The 24,483-nt window shown below is 36.7% G+C and overlaps 1 long non-coding RNA gene across 3 annotated transcripts in view; it reads right to left on the reverse strand.

Annotated features, from left to right (window-relative positions):
* Positions 1–437: 437 nt before the first annotated feature.
* The window catches only part of LOC129019086 (uncharacterized), a 75,885-nt gene continuing 51,839 nt past the window's right edge, over positions 438–24,483 (reverse strand). For 2 of the 3 annotated variants that reach the window (XR_008495508.2, XR_008495511.2), the window contains 2 exons: positions 12,435–12,891; positions 438–561 (listed from right to left, as the gene is read on the reverse strand). This is a non-coding gene — a long non-coding RNA (uncharacterized LOC129019086). The remainder of the gene's footprint in view (positions 562–12,434; positions 12,892–24,483) is intronic. The other variant, XR_008495507.2, reaches the window with a different exon arrangement.

Raw genomic sequence — 24,483 nt, forward strand, 5'->3', positions numbered from 1 at the left:
AATTGACGGCAGCCTCTGCCTTTTCTATTCATCCAAACACCAAGGAGGAAGGAGGCAAAGTGAAGATCACCACAGACTCCCAGAAAATTTGGACTATAGAAGATGTGTGGAAAGATAGACCTGTTACATTTTACTCTCATAAAATGTCACATGACTTTGTAGGGTGATGAAAATATTGTATATCTTGATTCCAGTGTTTTTTATACATTTGTTACAACTTATCTAACTGTACACTTAGGACCTCTGCCTTTGAAGGCATATAATTATACTATGAAAATAAGTCATAGGTGTTACTTAAATCAAATACTTTTAGGACCAACTTCCAGGGTCTATGCTAGCTCTTACTTTCCCTGTTTGGTCAGAATAGACAAAAACAATTTCTTCAATTAAGGGAGTAAGATAGATCTTTGACTTGTACATGGCTACTACAGATGTCAGGAAAGCGTATTTTTTAATAGGGTCCATGGAAGTTTGTGTTCCTTCTGATATCTCACTCGTGAGCCTGGTGATAACCATTGCAGGAATTCATGCAGAAAAATTCTCTGTGATGATGGTCCTAGACTACAAAGAAAAGCAATGTTAATTTGATAAGCATTAATTTGTAATCCAACATCCAAAGTAAATTCATGCATCCCTTGAATGTCAAATTCATTTAAAAAATAATGCTAATCAGATTCTCTTTCAAAATTCTAAATATACTTAAATAAGGCTTGTAGTACAATGCTTGTAGAACAGTGTAATTATTGTGGTCTTCATATACTTGCTTATTAATTGACTATTGAAATTGGAAAAGCATTTCCGTAATTAATCTCATGCCATTTTCCAATTATAAATTTGCTATAGCGAATTTATAATTTGCTGCTGCAGCCTCAAAGGAACTGAAGGTGATGGCTTGTTTTGGAGAATGGAGTATTTTCTGAGACAATCCAGGATAGTTGCCTGATCAATACAGTATTTTCCTTTTTGAAATCCTATGCACAGAGGGAGTAAAGTGAAAGCAGCATGAAAGTATTGTTTCAAGCTATCTTTTAATAGGTTGAAAAAGGTGAAATTTGGTGGGAAGAGTTGAAACCCAGTGTGATCAAATATACTGTAGACTTTACCTAGACTCTACAGAACATGCTCTGAAGCTGAACAGCATACCAATTGCAATATAAGCTCTTTACACCTCAATGTGTTAAATTTACCATAGGCCACCCAAGATGCCAAAGGCTTAAGAGTAGATGAAAAATGATGGTGTATTATTCTGTTTTCATGCTGCTACTAAAGACATACCTGAGACTGGGTAATTTATAAAGAAAAGAGATTTAATTGACTCACAGTTCCACATGGCTGGGGAGGCCTCACGGTCATGATGGAAGGTGAATGAAGAGAAAATTTATGTCTTACACGGCATCAAGCAAGAAAGCTTGTGTGGGGGAACTCCCCTTTACAAAATCATCTAATCTTGTGAGACTTATTCACTATCACAAGAACAGCATGGGAAAGACTCACCCCCATGATTCAATTACCTCCCACCCAGTCCTTCCCACTGCATGTAGGAATTATGGGAGTTGCAATTCAAGATGAGATTTGGGTGGGGACACAGCAAAACCATATCAGATAGTGACCAGCTCTTTGAAATTTGAAGAATACTATGATGACCACCTGTATCTATCCAGTAAATCTAAGCCTTTTAGTTTGGTCAAAATAAGCCAAAGATTAGAGGTCTTTATTATATTGCAGTAAAAACAGTTAACATGAGATTTACCCTCTGAATAAATTTTTAAGTATGTAATTCATATTGTTGACTATAGGTATAATGCTGTATAGCAGATCACTAGAGCATGTTCATCTTGTTTGACTGAAACTTTACACCATATATTAACAACTCCCATTTCCCCCTCTCCCCAGCTCCTGACAACCATCATTCTATTATTTGATTCTATGAACCTGACTATTTTAGATACCTCATATAAGTGGAATCACGTACTTTCTATGACTGGCTTATTTCGCTCAGCATGATTTCCTCAAGTTTCATGTATGTTGTTGCATTTTGCAGAATTTCCTTCTTTTTTCAGGCTGAATAACAATTTATTGCATGTGTATACCACATTTTGTTTATATATTCATCTGTTGATAGAGATTTAGTGGAAGATTTACTTCCACATCTTGCTATTGTGAATCATGCTGCAATGAACACAAAAGTACTAATAAACTTTCAAGATCTGATTTCAATTCTTTTGGAAAAACACCCAAAAGTAGGATTGCCAGATCAGGTGGTATTTTCTATTATTAAATTTTTGAGGAAACTTCATGTTGTTTTCCACAGTATTTGTACTATTTTATACTCCCACCAACAGTGTATGAGGGTTGGTGAGGATAAAACCATATCCTCACCAACACTTATTGTCTCATCTTTTTTGATAATAGCCATTGTAATAGGTGTGAGGTGACCTCTCATTGGGATTTGTTTTGCCTTTGCCTGATGATTAGTGACACTGAGCATTTTTTTTTCCAGATACCTGTTGGCCATTTATATGTCTTCTTTGGAGAAATGTCTACTCAAATCTTTAGCCCATTTATGTTTGTGGTTGTTGTTGTTTTATTCTTGAGTCATAGGAGTTTTTTAATATATTTTGGAGATTGAGCACTTATCAGATATATGGTTTGGAAGACTTAGCATTGTGAACATGTTCATATTACCCAAAGTGATCTACAAATTCAATGCAATCCCTATCAAAATCCTAGTGGCATTTTTCACAGGAACAGAAGAAACAATTCTAAAATTTATATAGAACCACAAAAGACTGAATTGCCAAATCAATCTTAAGAAAAAGGAACAAAACTAGAAGAATCACATTTTCTGATTTCAATGTATACTATAAAACTATAGTAATTAAAACTGTGTGGTGCTTGCATCAAGACAGGCATATAGACCAATGAAACAGAATAGCAAACCCAGAAATAAATTCATGTATATCAAGTCAATTGATCTTTGATAAGGGTGCCAAGAATGCACAATAGAGAAAGGATAGTCCTTTAACAAATGGTGTTGGCAAACCTGGATGTGCACTTGCAAAATAATGAAATTGGATCCTTATCTTATGCCATACACAAAAATCAACTCAAATGACTTGATTGAAGACTAAGCGTAAGACTTGAAACTGTGAAAGTCATGGGAGAAAACACAGGAGAAAACTTTATGTCACTGGTCTTGGCAACGATTTCAAGAATATGATACCAAATCACAGGTAACAAAACCAAAAATAAGCAAGTGGGGCTATATCAGACTGAAAAGCTTCTGCACAACAAATGAAACAATCAACAGAGTGAAAAGACAACCTACAGAATGGGAGAAAATATGTCTTATTTTATCTTCCAAAGATAGTCACTCAGAAAGCCCAAGACACTCCTGAAAGAGGAAAGAGAGTAGAAGACTGGCTTATTACTATTAAAATATTACCTATCACCTATTAGGAAACAAATACATTAGGTTAACATGTTTTTGATTACCATCTTGGAGCTAGGCTAGGCTCTGAGATGATGGGACAGAGAAGTTGTGAAAGGAGAGATGGAGAAGCAGAGGTGCAATGTGAGAAGCACAGGGCTCCAAAACACTGCAGGAATTTCAGTCTATGCTTTGGAGAGTCCTCTGGTCAATGCAACTTCAGGGGCAACTGTAGAAGAGATGTGCGTGGGGGCCCTGATGCCCAATTTCACTTCCAGAAGGGGTTTGCCCTTGCATTTAACAACCCACAAATGAAAACCAATGTTTAGTTTAAAGGGCGAAGCTGTTCACAGTATCCCAGCTCCTGGTAGGCTGGACACGGGGGACAGAGTGTAGGAAATAAAGAGACTCAAATTCAAGTTTTGGATTTGCTACCCCAATGTTTGAGTGAGTACTTTGCTTTAACCCTGGAGACTTCAGTTTTCCCAGCTACACCATAAGATATGAAAGTAAATGATCTGTCAGGACCCTTCTGCTTTAGTATTGAATATTTACGTTTTTTCTCAAGGAGAACAGGCCTTGGGATAGGACTGGAGAAGTGATAAAACATTTTTTCACTATTAATATACAATCCACATCCTTTATTCGTAGACTATTTCACAGATTCTCATGTTCTTTGCTATGGGTTGAATTATATCTTCCTCAAATCCATATGTTGAAGTCATAACATGCAGTATCTCAGAATCTGATCTTATTCGAAATAGGTCATTGCAGGTGCAATTAGTTAAGATGAGGTAAAAGAAAGACATAAAATGTATTCAAATAGGAGAGAAAGAAGGGAAATTGCTACTGTTTGCTGATGACATGATCTTATATATAGAAAATTCTACAGACTATAACGAAAAAATCTGTTAGAACTAATAAATGAATACAGTAGAGTTGCAGTATACAAATTCAACACGTAAAATCAGTAGACTTTCTATACACTGACAACAAATTATCTAAAAAAGAAATCAAGAGAGCAATCTCATTTATAATAGCTATGAAAAAATACTTAAGAATAAATTTAACCAGGGAGATGAAACTCTTGTACACTGAAAACTATAAAACATCAATAAAAGAAATTAAAGAAGACACAAATAAATGGAAAGATATCCTGTGTTCATGGATTAGAATAATTAATATTGTTAAAATGTCCATACTACCCAAAATGATATATAGATTCAATGTAGTCCTTATCAAAATTTCAACATTATTTTTCATAGAAATAGAAAATAATCCTAAAATTTATATTGAACCAAAAACCTTTGGGTAACAAAGGCAAGGCAATTATGAAGGAAAAGAACAAAGGTGGAAGTACCACCTACCTTATTTCAAACTAAATTACATGGCTGTAGTAATTAAAATAGCATGGTATTACCATCTGCCCCCCACCTCCCCACCCCCAACACACAATAAAAAGATACATTGACCAAGGGAACAGAAGAGAGAGCCGAGAAATGAACTCATACATTTACAATCAACTGATTTTTGACCATAGAAAAACTGGATATCCACATGCAGAAGAATGAAATTAGATCCTTATCTTACAGCATATACAAAAATCACCTCAAAATGGATTAAAGACTTAATTGTAAGACCAGAAATTCTAAAACTACTAGATGAAAACATAGGGGAAAAACTATATGACATTACTGTGGATAGTACATTTTAGATTTGACCCCAAATGTACAAGCAACAAAAGCAAAAATAGACAAATGGGATTACAACAAATTGAATGTTTTCTTTGCTGTGCAGAAGCTTTTAACAGTGTGCAGCAACAATCTATGGATTAGGAGAAAATATTTGTAAGCCATACATCTGATAAGGGGTTAATATCCAAAATATAAAAGGAGCTCATACACCTGAACAGCAAGAAAGCAAAAACCCAGCTGAAAAATGATCGAGGGACTTGAATATACATTTCTCAAAAGAAAATACAATAATGGCCAACAGATATATACAAAAGGTTCAACATCGCTAATCATTAGGAAAACACAAATGAAACCACAATAAGATATAATCTCAAATCTGTTGGAAAAATTTTTTTTCAAAAGATGAAAATAACTGGTTGGTGAGGATGTGGAGAAAGGGGAATCCTCATACACTGTTGGTGGGAATGTAAATTAGTACAACCATTATGGAGAACAGTTTGGAGGTTCCTCAAAAACTAAAAATAGAATTACCATATGATCCAACAGTTTCACTTCTGGGAATTTACTCAAAAGACCTGAAATCACTTTGTCAAAGAGATGTCTGCTTCCTCATGTTCACTGCAGCTCTAATTATAATAGCCAAGTTATGGAATCAACTTAAGTGTCCATCAACAGATGAATCCATAAATAAAATGTGGTATATATGCACAATGGAATACTATTCAGCCTTCAATAAAATAAGGAAATTCTGTCATTGTGATAACATGGATGGGACTGGAGAACATTATCCTAAGTGAAGTCAGGCACAGAAAGACAGACACCACGTATTCTCATTTATATGTGGAATGTAAACAATTGAACTCATCGAAGCAGAGAGTAGAGCGGTGGTTAAAGACGCTGGACATGGCAGGGTTGGGGAATGGGCAGGGGACTGTCAAAGGGTACAAAATCTCAGACAGGAAGAATATGTTTTTCTTCTTTTTTCTAATTCCATTACACAGCATGGTGAATACAGTTAATAACAGAGTATTGTACATTTCAAAATTTCAAATGTTCTCACCACAAAAATGTTAAGTATTTTAGGTAATGGATATATTAGCTTGGTTTAATTATTTCACATTATATTTATGAATTATAATATCACTTTGTACTCTGTAAATTTATATGATCATAAATTGTCAATTTATAATTTTAAAATGAGGTTATACTGGAGTAGGATGAGCCTCATCTAACATGACTGGTGTCTTCATGAAAAGGGGAAATTTGCACACAGAAAGAAACATGCTCACTGGGAGAATGCCATGTGGTGACGGGAGTGATGCTGCCATAAGCCAAGGTCCTACTGAAATCTGGGATAGAAGCCTGGGACAGATCCTGCCCTAGATCCTTTAGAAGAAGCATGGCCCTGTCCATACCTTGATCTTGGACTTCTAACCCCCAGAATTGTGGTGCTTTGCTGTGGCAGCCCTAGCAAACTAACACGTTCCTCCACCTTGCTTTTATGTATGCCACTTTCTTAGCAAATTCTAACCAACACTTGTCACTCAATTCTTCTAGAAATTCAGGTCTTCATTTTTCCCTTCAGGCCAAACAATGTTTTTGCCACATCAAGAGGCCTTTTCCATAAATTTGGATGGCCACTTGTCATTTGATTTTAGTAAGCAGGGCATAGGGTTAGGCCATTAAATTCTCTATTCAATCATGAAAATTAAATTTAAGTCTGTCTACATATATACTGTTTTCCATTACCTAAGATGCAAAATTTGTTTAAAAAATGATGGCAGTGATGGCAGGTGATACCAACAGTGATGGTAGTAATACAAAAGACATCCTGGAATAAACATAAGACATTACAACATTTCCAGTATAAACCTTTTTTTCTCCTAAAGATTGCTAAGCATTTTCTGTTAGGCCCTATGCCAGTTCCCTTTACAGAATATTGAACTGTATCTACTGAGATTTAATGCACCTGTCCATTAGATTTGATGTTTCACCAACCACCTTACTCTCCAAGGAAGTGTTACTTTTAGAAATTAAGGCAGAAATCTCAGATACAGCATATGTCAGCCACTTAGAGGAAAAAATGCTCCCATAAAAGTATAAAGCAGAAGAGTATAAGAAGAGCATGATTTAATTTAAAATTGTGGCTTTATAATTTATAGATTAATTTAAAACTACCCTCCCTCAGGTACTCAAAGTCCCTTAGAAAGGGAATCTCTCCCTATTACACAAAATGGGCACACACAAATTCAGGGCTTAAAACATTGCATTAAATGATAGTAACAAATCTGAAAATAAACTATCCTAGATCACTGCTTCTCAAACTTTCATATGCAAAAGAATCACTTGAATTATCATTAAAATGCAGTTTCCCAGATATTCTGGTATATTCTGATGCAGTAGAAGCTATGCATCTCCATTTTATTTTATTTTATTGTGAGATAGGGTCTCACTCTGTTGCCAAGGCTGGAATGCGGTGGTGCGATCTTAGATCACTGCAACCTCTGCCCACTGGGCTGAAGCCATTCTCCCATCTCAGCCTCTAGAGTAGCTGGGACAATAGACTCACACAACACACTCAGCTATTTTTTTGTATTTTTAGTAGAGACAGGGTCCTGCCTTGTTGTCCAGTCTGGTCTTGAACTCCTGAGCTCAAGCAATCTACCTGCCTTGGCCTCCCAAAGTGCTGGGATTACAAGCATGAGCCACCGCACCTGGCTTCACCTGCATTTTAAAGAGCATCCTGGTGGATTCTGAAACAGGAAACAATGATCTCTATGTCATGTAACATTTTTTTCCTAATAAAAAGTTATTCCTTAACTGTCACATTTTATAATAATCTTTTAAGTAAATATTCAAATCAGATTTTTAAAAAAAATCCATCAGAAAATATATTCTGACTTTTGGCTTAGAACCCACGGTCACTATAAAATGTAGTACCATTTCAGCCTTATGAGTCACAAAGATTTACAAATAGGATCAGAGCTCACCAAGGAAAAGACATAAATTCCCTAATATCCTTGCAATGGGAGGTAACTAGAGCCAAAGGGCGGGGACAGACATTTTGAGGATTGTTCTGGATAGAAAACCTTTTTCTCAGTTTGCTTGAGCATCTAGTGTTTGAACACACTTGTCTCTTAAATAAGGAGAACAGCTTCATTTTTTACACCCTCCACAGGCTCAGTGAAATATTACATTGCTCTATTTTTATGTTACTTTATAGCTACATAGTGCTATCTCATTCAATCCTACATTTAATTTTAATATGAAAATGTTATGTAAATTCAGTTCCAACATCTTCTTTTGGTGAATTACAACCTAAATATCTGGATTTACAAACTCTTCTGCATTCTGGGTATCACTGCTGATTTTCTAATAGATATTTATGCTTGGATGTCTCCCAGGCATCCCAAGCTTAACACAGAAATTATTGCCTCTTTGGGCTCCAGACCTGCTCCTTCTCCTATATTGCTTGCCCAGTGAACAACAAAGATATCCATGCTGTATTTAACTCCAGTTTTGACTTGAGAGTCAACATAAACTTGTGGTCCTCTGATTCACTTTCAGTTGGTCATCAGGTTCTGCTGGTTCTTCCTTCCAAATATCTCTTGAATCCCTTCCCCTCTACTGTATCCCTAATGCCACTACTCCAGTTCAGAGTCTCACTGCTTCTCACCTAGATCAGTGCTTCTCAAACTTCAGTATGTGTCAGAATCACACAAAGCTCTTGTAAAAGCACAGATTTCTCTCACTCCAAGAGATTCTGATTCAGTAGGTCTAGGATGAGCCTTGTTCTATGCATTTCTAACCATCTCCCAGGTGATACTCATGTTGCTGGTCCATGGTGCACACTTTGATCAGAATCAGTGTCACCTGGTGCTCCTCAGCCCAGACGCCTGCTCAAATATTCTTACACAGCACACACCTCAGTCCCCTTGCTCTCAGTCAACAAAGCTGCTTGAAGAAGCCTCATCATGGCCCTGCCAATGATGCCTTTTGTGAGGATTCAGTCACCTCAGGAGGGTGCCAGCTCTGGTCTATCTAAGAACCCATGACATGCTGGGCCTCCCAGAGCAATGGGGAAGACAGGTTTCTTCCAACTGTTTCAGCTCTATCTGCACGCAGGATCTTATCAGTTCTCTTATAACAAAAATCCTACTCAGGCAAAATATCTGTTACAAAATACTGTGATGGAAAGAGGATGGGAAATGGAATCATTGTTAGAGAATGATTTTGCCCCTAGAACAGGGGTCCCAACCCTTGGCCATGGACCAGTACTTGTTAGGAAGCAGGCCTCACAGCAGGAGGTGAGTGGCAGGCGAGCCAGCAAAGCTTCATTGGTAGTTACAGCCACTCCCCTTCACTCGCATTACTGCCTGAGCTCCGCCTCCTCTCAGATCAGCTGTGGCATTAGATTATCATAGGAGCACAAACCCTGTTGTCAACTGCGCATGCGAGGGATCTAAGTGCGTGCCCCTTGTGAGAATCTAATACCTCCCCTCCCTTCCCTCTGGTCCGTGGAAAAGTTGTCTTCCACCGAACCGGTTCCTGGTGCTAAAAACGCTGGGGACCGCTGCCCTAGAAAACTGCTCCTCAGGAGACCGTTGGTCCTTGTATGGTCCTACTGTTCCTACTTAAAAGTCCTGACCAAATAAATGCCCAGCAGAAGCGGGACACAAAGCAGGAAAAATCTAATGGTTTCCATTAATTATTCTTTGTGGAAAAAAATGCTTCTATAGGGACTGTAGCAGGAAATCATAAATAAATCATTATGATAATAAAGTAAGACTAGAGAATGCAGTGTCTAAATTCATGCTTCTTTGTAGGAAGATGGAATGATGCAGGGCTTAAGAATGTGGGCTTCAGAGTCACACAAACTTGAGTTCAAATCTCAAGTATATCACTTAGTCATTTAGATTCGGTTATTTAACTGCTCTTAGACTCAGTTATTTCATCTCTAAAATTGAGCTAAGATCACTTACTCTTAGGATTGTTGTTAGGATCAAGTACATCTATGCAAATCTCCACATATACTATATATCTTTATATGTATGTACTATATACCTTCATATCTATCTCCATATGAATATCCCCCATATATCCATATATGTATTACACATAAACCATACACATACACAAACACACACACACACATATATATTATATATATATGTGTACAGACACATATATACATATATGTTAGTAGTATACTGCCTGGCATGTAGTAAATGTTCCGTAAATGTTCCATTAATGGTAGAGGTAGTAGTAGTGTATGATTATTAATAAGGAATGAGATAGAATGACCAACTTAAACCTCTAAAACTTGAGAAATAACTTTCCTTACTGATACTTCATCTTGTTTGTTCTTGTTATATTTCCCTAAGCATACCAGTAAGTCATTTATTTATTATGTACTGTGTGCCAGCCATTATGAATACAAAGCCACATGAGGCATAATCCAGGCTCCCTTTATTTCTAACTCTTTACTCTCACTCCTCTTAACTCCCCATCAAATTTTTTCTCCTTAATTCGAATGAGGTGAAACTGCTGGTGAGTAGCATTGGGACTCTCTTGGTTTGGACATTGGAAAATGTCAGCTTCTCTTGCTGATACTTCTTTACGTGGTTCTGCCATCTTGCAGTGTAGCTTTTGCTCAATCAAGCCTGGTGCAGCCTTATCATGTCTTTGCAATCAAGTAATTTCTGCGAAAGGTATATCATCTTTCCTTGAGTGATTTCCTTACCCTATCGCTGCCTTTTTAATCAATTCTTCCTCTTGAATTTTGAAGAGACTCTCTGCTCTGCCATATCTGTCTCATGGTGATATTGCTGTCGATTTGGGTCCACAATGTTTGGAACTTCCTTGTCCTTGTCCTTGTCCTCAGATTGTTAACTTATTATATTCTGCCTCTGACATGGCTGTTCTGTGGCTTTCATCTGAAGGCTCACTTCCTTCTGGAAATGGTACTGATAGTCTTAGTCAAACCATTCTCATCAGTGCTTGGGTCTTGGTTCTTTGAGATGCTCTCATTTAGGAATAGATTCTACCCATTTAAATGCTGTTCTTGCTGCCCAGTGTAATCTTTATTGCGCTTTCACTTGGGCTTATGGCAATGCTGTTTTCTTCTCCAAAATGATTGTCTTCTCTTCTAGGCATTTTAATATTTTTATTTTTTTTCTTTGCAACTTCTATTTTAAGTTCAGGGGTACATGTGCAGGATGTCAGGTTTGTTACGTAAGTAAACGTGTGCCATGGTGGTTTGCTGCACAGATCATCCAGTCACTTAGGTATTAAGCCCAGCATCCATTAGCTATTCTTCCTGATGCTCTCCCTCCCCATCTCCCACCTTCTGCTAGGCCCCAGTGTGTGTTATTTTCTATCATGTGTCCATGTGCTCTCATCATTCAGCTCCCACTTACAGAGAGAACACGCAGTGTTTGGTTTTCTGTTCCTGTGTTAGTTTGCTGAGGGTAATGGCTTCCAGCTCCAAGTAGCAGTTGAAATTAAAGATATTTTTACTAACAAACAACCTGGGCTTTTAACATTCCACCAAAAAAACTTGACGCCTAATATTATGATAAGCTGAAATTAAAACAGTGATATTGTAAAAGAGTCAGGCAGGAGAGAGCACTGTGGAGTTTCATACCTTCAATCTTTGGTAGGGTAAAAACAATACAGTCTTGACACTCAAATAGGCTATTCTATTTCTCTCATATTTGATATAGTCCCAATATCCAATAGAAGGCACCTTCATCTAGTGAGATTAAGCTTCAAATGACTTTGTGTTCAAATCCTACTCTTATTTCTGTGACAACTTAGAATTTCCTCCATATCTCCTAACACAAGTGAACATTTTTTAAATTTTTAATTTAAATTTTAAGTTACAGGGTACATGTGCAGGATGTGCAGGTTTGTCACATAGGTAACATGAAATCTTTAAGGAAAAAAACTGATCATATTTATTTTTATACTTACAGTATTTGACATAGAATTCCTGTTCAGTAAATATCAACTGAAGCATGAGAGAAACGCTACCTAAATGACATGGTTATTAAAGTACTTAACAATAATATGAAAAACATATGTAGAACTACAAAATGTAACATACTGGAGATTAACTTCTGCCATAACAGTATGAGGAGCTCCACTGACCTGTTACCCAGTAAAAGTGGTGAAAATTATAAAGCAAAAAAACAACATATTTAAATCCTCTGGAAATGATTCTAAGGACAAACAGTGAAGAAGCATCTATTCAAGAAAATTCAGTAAGAAATTTGAAAGTCTGTGGTATGTGAACCAAGACTACTTACTCCACTCTTCCCCCATAAAGCAGAGACTCCACTCCAGACTGCTGTAGCCAAGACCACAGGGCTTCCTTGCCCCACCAGCTTCTAGTCAGAGAGGCCTTTATTTCCAGGAGGAGGAGGACTTCAGTGTTTCTCATCTTGCCCCAGCTATCTGTTACTGCAGCTATGTTCCAGATCAGTGGAAATGAGTAGCAAGAGCTCTTTTCTTCTGCCCAGCCCCACCACTTGTGGAATGGAGGCTGTACCTGGGGCATGATGTGCTAAGAACACTGGGGTCCTGATTGCCTTTCCCTGGCTTGTGAAGTGGTGGTCCCACACAGGAGCTACAAACTCATATGACCTCAGGCTGCTCCACTCCTCTGCACAAAATGTAAAGTTCCTAGAGTGAGAATATCACTAGGAGAGAAGCTTGCCACTATCCTCACACCCAGCTTCAAAACCTTGGCTCAGATAATTTTACCTGGAAAGGAAAACAAGCATTAAAATAGATATCTCTTAATCTTTTCTCCCAAAACCTGGACTTAATTTGCAATAGAATGTGGAGAAGTTTAAACTTAACAGTGCTCTCAAGAACAGTGGATGTTATGGGAAAAGGTAATTGAGAGGAAATTCATGGATTTAATGAAAATACAGCCTAGACTGTAGACAATTAGTTTGCAGGAGAGAAGCAGGAATAAGCCCGCTAGAAAGAGCCTTCCTGAGGGCAGAAGAAATATCAAATACTGACTTCAAAAACTATTTATTTAGGGAGGGTGGTGGGAGGGGGGTAAAGAATGAAAAACTACCTGTTGGTTACAATGTACACTACTTGGGTGATGGGTGCACTAAAATCCCTAACTTCACCACTACACAATTTATCCATGTAACTAAAAACTACTTGTACCCCTAAAACCACTGAAATAAAAAATGAAAATAAAAAAGAAACTATTTCCTTAAAGGAGTCACAATTTGATGAGATCCATTCATAGAGCTAGTTTGTAGAGTTTGGTTCACAGACCTAAAGGAAAGCACAATTAAAGAAGTAAAGGATCTCTCATTAAAAAAGATTTCCCACTAATCACTTTCATCAGAATGGTGGGGCAGGGGGAGAAATCTGCCCCACCATTCCGATGAAAGTGATTAGTGGGAAATCTCTTTTTATTTTATTATTACTTTTTTTAGAGATATGGTCTCACTATGTTAGGAAGGCTGGTCTGGAACGCCTAATCTCAAATAATCCCCCCACTTCAGCCCCCCAAGTAGCTGGCATTACAGGTACTGATAAAAAAATATAGACCCATAGATGTATGGAACAGAATAGAGGATCCAGAAATAAAGTCACAAATTTACAGCCATCTGATTTTTGACAAAGTTGACAAAAACATACAATGAGGAAAGGACACCGTTTTCAAAAATCGTGCTGGGAAAATTGGATTGCTATATGAAGAAAAAAACTGGATCCATATCTCGCACCATATTCAAAAATCAACTTAAGAAGGATTAAAGACTTAAATTTAAGACCTGAGCCTACAAAAATACTAGAAGAAAACCTAACAAAAACTCTTTTGGACATTGGTCTAGAAAAAGAATTCATGACTAAGACCTCAAAAGCACAGGCAACAAAAGTGAAAATAGACAAATGGGACTTAATTAAAGTAAAACACGTCTGCACAACAAAAGAAATAATCAATAGAGTGAAAAGACCACCTGCAGAATGGGAGAAAATATTTGCAAACTGTGCATCTGAAGGAGGACTAATATCCAGAATTTACAAGGAACTCAAACAACTCAACAACAATAAAACAAATAATACCATTAAAAAATGGGCAAAGGACGTGAATAGACATTTTCAAAAGAAGACATACAACTGACCAACAGGCATATGCAAAAGTTCTCAATGCCACTAATCAGAGAAATGCAAATTAACACCATAAGGAGATATCAACTTACATTAGTCAGAATGACTATTATTAAAAAGACAAAAAATAGCAGACATTGGTAGGGATGCAGAGAAAGGGGAACACTGTTGGTGGGAATGTAAATTAGTACAACCTCTATGGGAAACAGTATGAAGGTTTCTCAACGAACTAAAAATAGGACTACCATTCAATCCAGGAATCTCACTACTGAGTGTCTATGCAAAGGAAAATTTATTATATCGGAAACATACCTGCAGCCATATGTTAATCACAGCACTATTCACAGTAGCAAAGATAATCAACTTAATTGTCTATCAACAGATAAATAGTTAAAGAAAATGTGGTATATACAGGAAAAAAAAAAAACAACCCCATCAAAAAGCAGGCAAAGGATATGAACAGTCACTTCTCAAAAGAAGACATTTATGGGGCTAACAAATATATGAAAAAAAGCTCATCATGACTGGTCATTAGATAAACGCAAATCAAAACCACAATGAGATACCATCTCATGCCAGTTAGAATGGCGATCATTAAAAAGTCAGGAAACAACAGATGCTGAAGAGGATGTGGAGAAATAGGAATGCTTTTTACACTGTTGGTGAGAGTGTAAATTAGTTCAACCATTGTGGAAGACAGTGTTGCTCTTCCTCAAGGATCTAGAACCAGAAATACCACTTGACCCAGCAATACCATTACTGGGTATATACCCAAAGGATTACAAATCATTCCACTATAAAGGCACATGCACACGTATGTTTATTGCAGCACTGTTCACAATACCAAAGACTTGAAACCAACCCAAATGCTCATCAATAATAGATGGGATAAAGAAAATGTGGCACCTATACACCATGGAATACTATGCAGCCATAAAAAAGGATGAGTTAATGTCCTTTGGAGGGACATGGATGAAGCTGGAAACCATCATTCTCAGCAAACTAACACAGGAACAGAAAACCAAACACCACATGTTCTTACTCATAAGTGGGACTTGAACAATGAGAACACATGGTCATAGGGAAGGGATATCACACACTGGGGCCTGTCTGGGGTGGGGGGCTAGGGGAGAGATAGCATTAGGAGAAATACCTAATGTAGATAATGGGTTGATGGGTGCAGCAAACCACCATGGCACGTGTATACCTGTGTAACAAACCTGCATGTTCTGCACATGTATCCCAGAACTTAAAGTATGCTAATAATAATACAAATAAATAAATAAATAAAATGGGAATCCTTGGAACAGAAATGATAGTATATTAACAATAATTATTTCTGGGTGATTGTTACATGTTTAACTGTTATTAATTTCTTGTTTCTCTGTAATTACTATATATACTTGTTTAAATCTATATATATTGTATGCATATCATTGCAAACATAAGAAAATAAATTCTCGTGACTATAAAAAAAAGAAAATGTGGTATATATACACAATGGAATACTATTCAGCCAGACAAAAGAGTACAATTGTGTCGTTCGCAGCAACTTGGGTGAAAGTGGAGGCCATTATCTTAAGTTAAAGAAATTAGTCACAGAAAGACAAATACCACATGCTCTTACTTATAAGTGGGAGCTAAATAATGTGTACATGTGGTTGGAGAGTGTGGAGTGATAAACAGTTGAGACTGGATGAGTGATGGGGTGGGAGGGGGTGGATGATGAGAAATTATATAATGGACACAAATATATATTATTTGAGAGATGGATACCCTAAAAGCCCCGACTTCACTTGTATGTAGTCTATCCATTTAACAAAATTACACTTAGATCCCATAAATAAACCCCATAAATTTATACAAATTTTTAAAAAAGAAAGGAAAGCATGATGAAAACATTATATCGAATAGAGAATATCAATGAAAAGATAGAAATTATTTTTAAAAATGAAAATTTTGGAATTGAAAATTACAATAACTAAAAGAAAAATTAATTAAAAAGAAAAGAACAGAGAGTCAGAAAAATGTGAAATACCATTAAGCAGGTCAGTATCTGTGTAATGGTAATACTAGCAGAACAGAGAATGAGGAAAGAGCAGACAAACTTTTTTGAAAAAATAGTTTGAAAACTCCCCAAATCTATTAAAAATAATATACTACACATCTAGGAAGCTCAACAAACTTCAAGTAGGTTAAACATAAAGAGATTCACAAACAGACACAACATAGTAAAAATACTGAAAGTCAAAACAAGGAGAAAATCTTGAAAATGGTAGGAGGAAAACCGATCGTCACTTGTAAGACAGTTCCAATGAGATTAGCAGCTGACTTCTCATTAGAAACAATGAAGGCCACAAGAGAGTAGGATAACATATTCAAAGTGCTCAAAGGAAAAAACCATCAACTTGGCTGGGCACAGTGGCTCACACCTGTAATCCCAATACTTTGGGACACCAAAGTGGGTGAATTACCTGAGGTCAGGAGTTCAAGACCAGCCTGGCTAACATGGTGAAACCCCATCTCTACTAAAAAATACAAAAAATTAGCTGGGCGCAGTGGCATGTGCCTGTAATCCCAGCTCCATGGGAGGCTGAGGCAGGAGAATAGCTTGAACCTGGGAGACAGAAGTTGCAGTGAGCTGAGATTGTGCCACTGCACTCCAGCATGAATGACATTGTGAGACTTCGATGCAAAAAAAGAAAAAGGAAAGAAAGAAAACCATCAACCAAGAATCCTAGATCCATCCAGCAAAACCATCATTAAACAAGCAAAATACACAAAAATTTTCAAATAAACAAAAATCGAGAGAATTGATTGCTGGCAGATCCTCTTTACAAAAACGACTAGTGGAGTTTTTGAGCTTGAAAGCAAGTGATCCTCGACAGTAATTCAAACTCACATAACAAAACAAAGAGCAATGGTAAAGGTAATTATGTAATTATGAAAGACAATGTAAATGCATACTTTTCCTTCTTTATTCTCTTAAGTGATTTGAAAAGCAATTGTATAAGATAATGTGTATATAAAGTAATATTGGGCCTATAACACAAAAATAAAACATATGTATAATATAGTTGCTAATAACAGTACAAAGTAGGTTTGTAGGAACAAAGCTGTATTGGGCTAAGGAAATCACTCAGATGGCAAAATAATAATTATAACAAGGTACTGCTGTGTTTGTAACATAGTGGATGTAATATGTGAAATAATAAACCACACAAATAGGAAAAAGAAATAGAGCTATACATGACTAAGATTTCCATATATCCCTAGAATTAAGCCAGTAAAACTCTGAAGCAGATTCTGATAAGTTAAGATGTATATGGTAAACCCTACAGGAACCATTTTTAATAGCTTTAAAAAAAGTAAAAAAATTACTAAAGAAATTAAAATGTTTCTGAAGAAAATATTCACTTAAGCAGAAGAAATTATTAAAAGAGAAATAAAGGAACAAACATACTTGAGACATTTAGAAAACAAACAGGAAAATGATGGCTACAAATCCAATTATATTAATAATAACATAAAATGTGAATGGATTAAATAATCAAATCAAAAGATAGAGTTTTTCAGAGATACAATTGTCTAAGGAAATAATTACAATGGAATACAATTAGGAAATAATAGAGAAATTTTGGGATACACCCAAATATATGGATGTTAAACAACATATTTCTAAATAACCAATGGATCAAGGAAGATATCAAAAGAGAAATCAGAAAATATTTTGAGATGAATTAAAATGAAAACACGACATACCCAAACTTTTGGGATGCAGCTAAAACAATGCTTAGGGGAAATTTATAGTTTTAAATTTCTATATTATAGTGAGAAAGATCTCAAATTTTATAATCTAAACTTTTCCCTAAAACAGTGAAAAAAAGAAGAGCAAACTAAATATAAAGCAAGCAGAAAGGCAGAGCATTATAAAGATTAAGTTGAAAATTAATGATATAGATAATGGAAATACAGAGGAATTCAATGAAACCAAAAACTGGTTAAAAATATCAAAAAATCACAAAACTGTAGCTAGATTGACCAAAAAACAAGACTCAAGTTACTAAAATTAGAACTAAAAAAGAGATATTTCTTTTGACCTTATGGAAATACAAAGGTTCATAAATAAATACTATGAATATTTGTTGTATTAGTCCATTTCATGTTGCTATAAAGAAATATCTCAGGCTAATTTATTTTAAAAAAGAGGTTTATTTGGCTCACAGTTCTGCAGATTGTATAAGAAGCATGGCGTCAGCATCTGCTTCCAGTAAGGGCTTCAGAGAGCTCCAGTTATGATGGAAGTGGAAGGATACTCAACAGCATGTGACATGGCAAGACAGGAGGAAGGAGGGAGAAAGTGCTATGATCTTTTGAACAACCAGCTCTCACATGAATAGAAATGAGTTCTAATAAAGATTATTACAGAAGAGCACCAAGACATCCATGAGGGACCCACTTCCATGACACAAACACATCTCAGTAGGCCCCATCTCCAACATGGGGATCACCTTTCAACATGAGATTTGGAGAAGATAAATATCCAAATAATACTAGTTGTATGACAACAGATTACTTAAATGAAAGATACATTCCTAGAAAGACACAAATTGCTGTGACTGATTTCAGCAGAAATAGACAATCTGAATAGATTTTTAACAAATGAAGAGATTGAATTACTGACCCATAAACTACCCACAAAGGAAAGCCCAGGTCCAGAAGCCTTCATGGGTGAAGTTTGCAAAACATTTTAGGAACCCTTAATATCAACTTTTCATAAACTCTTCCAAAAAAGCCAGAAAAGGTTTAAATACTTCTTGTATTAATTTGTTCTCACACTGCTACGAAGAACTACCTGAGACTGGGTAATTTATGAAGAAAAGAGGTTTAGTTAACTCACAGTTCCACAGGCTTAACAGGAAACATGACCGGGAGGCCTCAGAAGTAGGAGAAGTGTGCATCTTCTTCACATGGAGGCAGGAGAAAGAGAGGGAGAAAGGGAAAGGAGAAAACTTCCATACACTTTTAAACTGCCAGATCTTGTGAGAACTCACTCACTATCATGAGAACAGCATGGGGGAAATCCATCCCCATGATCCAATCACCTCCCACCAGGTCCCTCTCACAACATTGGGAATTACAATTCAACATGAGATTTGGGTGGGAACACAGAGCCAAACCATACCATTACACCCCTGGCCACCCCCAAATTTCATGTTCTCATGTTTGAAAACATAATCATGCCTTCCCAATTGTCCCCCAAAGTCTTAATTCATTTCAGCATTAAATCAAAAGTCCAAGTCCAAAGTGTGATCTGAGACAAGGCAAGTTCCTTCTGCCTATGAGCCCATAGAATAAAAATCATGTCAGTTACTTCCAAGATACAATGAGGGTACAGGTATTGGATAAATGCTCCTGTTCCAAATGGGAGAAATTGGCCAAAACAAAGGGACTACAGGCCCCATGCAAGTCTGAAACCCTGCAAGACAGTCATTAAATCTTAAAGCTCCAAAATAATTTCCTTTGACTCCATGTCTCACATCCAGGGCATGCTGATGCAACGAGTGGGTTCCCAAAGCCTTGGGCAGTTCTGCTCCTGCAGTGTACAGCCCCCTTGGCTGCTTTCACAGGCTAGCACTGAGTGTCTGCAGCTCAATGGAAGCTGTTGGTGGATCTACCATTCTAGGATCTGGAGTATGGTGGCTGTCTTCTCATAGCTCCACTAGGCAATGTCTCAGTGGGGATTTTGTGTGGGGGCTCCAACCCCACATTTCCCGTTTGCACTACCCTAGTAGAGGTCCTCCATGAGGGCTCCACTTTTGCAGCAAATTTCTGCCTGGACATTCAAGCATTTCCATGCATTTTCTGGAATCTGAAATCTAGGCAGAGGCCCCCAAATCTCAATTCTTACCTTCTGTATAGGCCCAACACCATGTGGAAGCTGCCATGGCTTGGCAGGGCTTTCACTCTCTGAATCTATGGCCTGAACTGTACCTTGGCAGCTTTTAGCCATGGCTGGAGCTGGAGCAACTGGGACACAAGGTGCCATGTCCTGAGGCTGCACAGTGCAGCTGGGCCCTGAGCTTGACCCATGAAACCATTTTTCCCTCCTAGGCCTCTGGACCTATGATGGGAGGGATTGCTGTGAAGACCTCTGAAATGTCCTAGGGATATTTTCCCCATTGTCTTGGCTATTAACATTCAGCTCTGCCTTACTTATGCAAATTTCTGCAGCCAGCTTGAAAAATGAGTTTTTATTTTCTACCACATGGTCAGGCTGCAAATTCTCCAACTTTTACACTCTGCTTCCCTTTTAAATATAAGGTCTCTTTGCTTATGCAAATGAGTGTAGGCTTTTAGGAGCAGCTGGGCCACATCTTGAATGCTTTGCTGCTTAGAAATTTCTTCTGCCAGATACCCTAAATCATCTCTCTTAAGTTCAAAGATCTACAGATCCCTAGAGCAGGGGCACAATGCCTTGTCTTTTTGCTAAAGTATAATAAGAGTGATCTTTGCTCTAGTTCCCAATAAGTTCCTCCCTTCCATCTGAGACCACCTCATCCTGGACTTCATTGTCCATATCACTCTCAGTATTTTCATTATAACCATCCAACAAGTCTCTATGAAGTTCCAAACTTTCCCACATCTTCCTATCTTCCTCTGAGTCCTCCAAACTGATCCATCCTCTGCCCATTACACAGTTCCGAAGTTGCTTCCACATTTATGGGTATCTTTATAGAAATACCCTACTTCTAGTATCAGTTTTCTGTATTAGTGCATTCTCACACTGCTATAAAGAACTACCCAAGAGTGGGTAATTTGTGAAGAAAAGAGGTTTAATTGACTCATAGTTCCTCAGGTCTAACAGGAGCATGACTAGGAGACCTCAGGAAACTTATAATTATGGCAGAAAGTGAAGGGGAAGCAAGTACCTTCTTCACATGGCAGCAGGAGAGAGAGAGAGAGAAAGAGTAAAGGGGGAAGTGCCACATACTTTTAAAACATCAGATCTCATGGGAACTCACTGATTGTCACAAGAACAGCATGAGGGAAATCTGCCCCATGATCCAATCACCTCCCACCAGGTCCCTCCTCCAACATTGGGAATTACAATCCAACATGAGATTTGGATGGGGACACAGAGTCAAACCACATCACTTCATAACTCATTTTATGAGGCCAGTATTATCCTGATATACAAACCAGATAAATACATCACTAAAAAAATAGACCAATATATGTTATAAATATGGATGCAAAAATACTCAACAAAACACAAACAAACTGACCACATGATTATAAAAAGAACCATGACTGTGACCAAATGGGATTTATCCCAGGAATGTAAGGTTGGTTCAAAATTCAAAAATCAATTAATGTAATACATTATCACAATATAATTTTTTAAAAACTCACTTTATCATCTCAAAAAAACACAGAAAATGCATTTCACAAAATCCAACATCCTTTAATAATAGGAACACTAAAAAAAGAAGAAAATATTATCAACTTGATAAAGTCCGTCTACAAAAAATTCACAGCTAGTGTCATACTGAACAGTGAAAGAATGGATGCTTTTCCTCCTGAAATCAGTAATAAGAAAAGAATGTTCATTCTCATTACTTCTATTTTACATTTTATTAGAGGTTTTAGCCAGTCAAATTAGGCAAGAAAAAGAAATAAAAGATCAATCCAATTGGAAAGGAAGAAGTAAAATTATCTCTATTCTCAGATAACATAATCGTATATATAAAAAATTGTAAGAAATCTGCTAAAAAGTGATTAGAGCCAATAAATGAGTTCAGCAAGGTTATAGATATAAGAACAATACACAAAAAAATCAACTGTAGTTCTGTAGACTTACAATGAGCAATCTGAAAATTAAATTAAAAAAGCAATTTTTTTCACAATAGCATCAAAAAGAATACATAGTAATAAATTTAACAGAAGAAGTGTAAAACCTATGGTGTGAAAACTACAAAATGTAATTTAAAGAAGTTAAAGGTCTAAATAGATGGAAAAATATTCCACTCTCATGGATCAGAAGACTTAACATTGTTAAGATGGCAATACTCCCTAAACTGATCTACAGATTCAACAAAATTTCTATTAGAATTTCAGCTGACTTCTCTGTAGAAACTGACAAGATGATTGTAACATTCATATGGAATTGCAACAGACCCATAATATCCAAAACAATTCTGAAAAAGGACAAAGTAGGAGGACTTTAACTTCCCAATTTAAAAACTCACCATAAAGCAATAGTAATCACGACAGTGGTTCTGGCACAAGGACAGACATATAAGTCAGTGAAATAAAATTGAGGGAATACCAATAAATAAACCCATACCTGTATGGCCAGTGAGACAGGGTGGAGTGGAGTGGCACAAACGCAGCTCACTGCAGCCTCAACTTCCTGGCTCAAGTGACCCTCCTGACTCAACCCTCCACATAGCTGGGACTACAGGCATGTACCACCCCTGCCTGGGTGTATTTTTGTAGAGATGGGGTTTCACCACGTTGCCCAGGCTGGTCTCAAACTCCTGAGCTCAAGTGATTCGTCCACCTCAGCCTCCCAAAGTTCTGGAATTACATGCATGATCCACTGCGCTCAGCTCCACCTGATTTTTTGACAAGGGTACCAAGAACATTCAATGAGTAAAGAATAGACTTCTCAATAAATGATGCTGGACAAATGGAGAGCCACAGGCAAAAGAATAGGATTAGCACTTTACCTCATACTATATGCAAAAATCAACTCAAAATGGATCAGAGCCCTAAAGATAAGAGCTAAAACTAAAAAAGTATAGAAAAATTATAGGCATAAATCTTTATGACCTCAGATTTGGCAAAGGATTCTTAGCTATGACACCAAAAGCATGTGCAGTGAAAGAAAAAATAAATTGAATTTTATTAAAATTAAAAACTCTTGTGCTTCAGCAGACACCATCAAGAAAGTGAAATATTTACAGAGTGGAATAAAATATTTGTCATATATCTAATAAGGGACTTGTATCTAGAATATATAAAGAACTCTTACAACTCAATAAAAAGACAAATAACCCAATTTAAAAATGGGCAGAAGATCAGAACATGCATTTCTCCAAGAAAGATAATACAAATGACCAATAAGCATGTGAAAAGATACTTGACATTATTAGCCAGGACAGAAGTGCAAATTAAAACCACAACGAGATACTGTTTCACACACATCAGGATGCCTAGAATAAAAAAGACATAAAAAAGTTTGGTGAGAATGTGAAGAAATCAAAACATGCATTCACTGCTGGTAGGAATGTAAAATGGTGTAGCCATTTTGGAAAACAGTCTGGAATTCCTCAAACAATTAAACATAGAATTACCATATGATCCAGCATTTCCATCCTTGGGGATACACCCAAGAGAAATGAAAACATTTCCACATAAACACTTAGATATTATAGATAATGATGCTGTAAACATTAGTGTACCCGATCCCAAACGTTAATCCACAGACAAACGGGTAAACGAAATGTGGTATACTCAAACAATGGAATATTATTTGGCTATAAAAGAGAATCATACTGATACATTCTAAAATGTGGATGAACTTTGAAAACATATTAAGTGAAAGAGTCAGTCACAAAAGATCACATGTGATATAATTCTGTTCATATGAAAGTTCGAAATAGGAAAATCTATAGACATAGATTAGTTGTTGATTAGAGCTGAGGAAGTTGGGATGGAGGTAGAGGGGTGATAGCTAAAATGTATGGAGTTTCTTTCTGAGGTGATAAAAATGTTCTAAAATTAACTGTGATGGTGGTTGCATATATCTGCAAATATACCAAAAACAGTTGAATTGCACACTTTGAGTAAATTATATCTCAACAAAGCTGTTTATGAGAACCTGTCAGGTACTGTCCAAATGGAAGCTAATATCATTTCTTTTTTCTTGAGTTACATAACATTTAAAAGGATAGTTATGCAATGTCACTATAGCCCTCAGAAATCAATTTTTCTTAATGTTCAAGGAAATCATTAAAATTATAAAATATATCAAGACCATTAGGTGAGAGAGAATTTCTTCGTGTTACTGTTATAAGCAATCATCATCTTACACAGAATTTGTTATTTAAAATGGAAAGATATTTGGTTCTATTTTATTGAAAATCTATATTCTTAATATTAGCCTAATGGTTTCCTTTCTGAGCAGAAAGATAATTCAAGGGAAAG

This window comes from Pongo pygmaeus, chromosome 17 (assembly GCF_028885625.2).
Source record: "Pongo pygmaeus isolate AG05252 chromosome 17, NHGRI_mPonPyg2-v2.0_pri, whole genome shotgun sequence".
Taxonomy (NCBI): domain Eukaryota; kingdom Metazoa; phylum Chordata; class Mammalia; order Primates; family Hominidae; genus Pongo; species Pongo pygmaeus.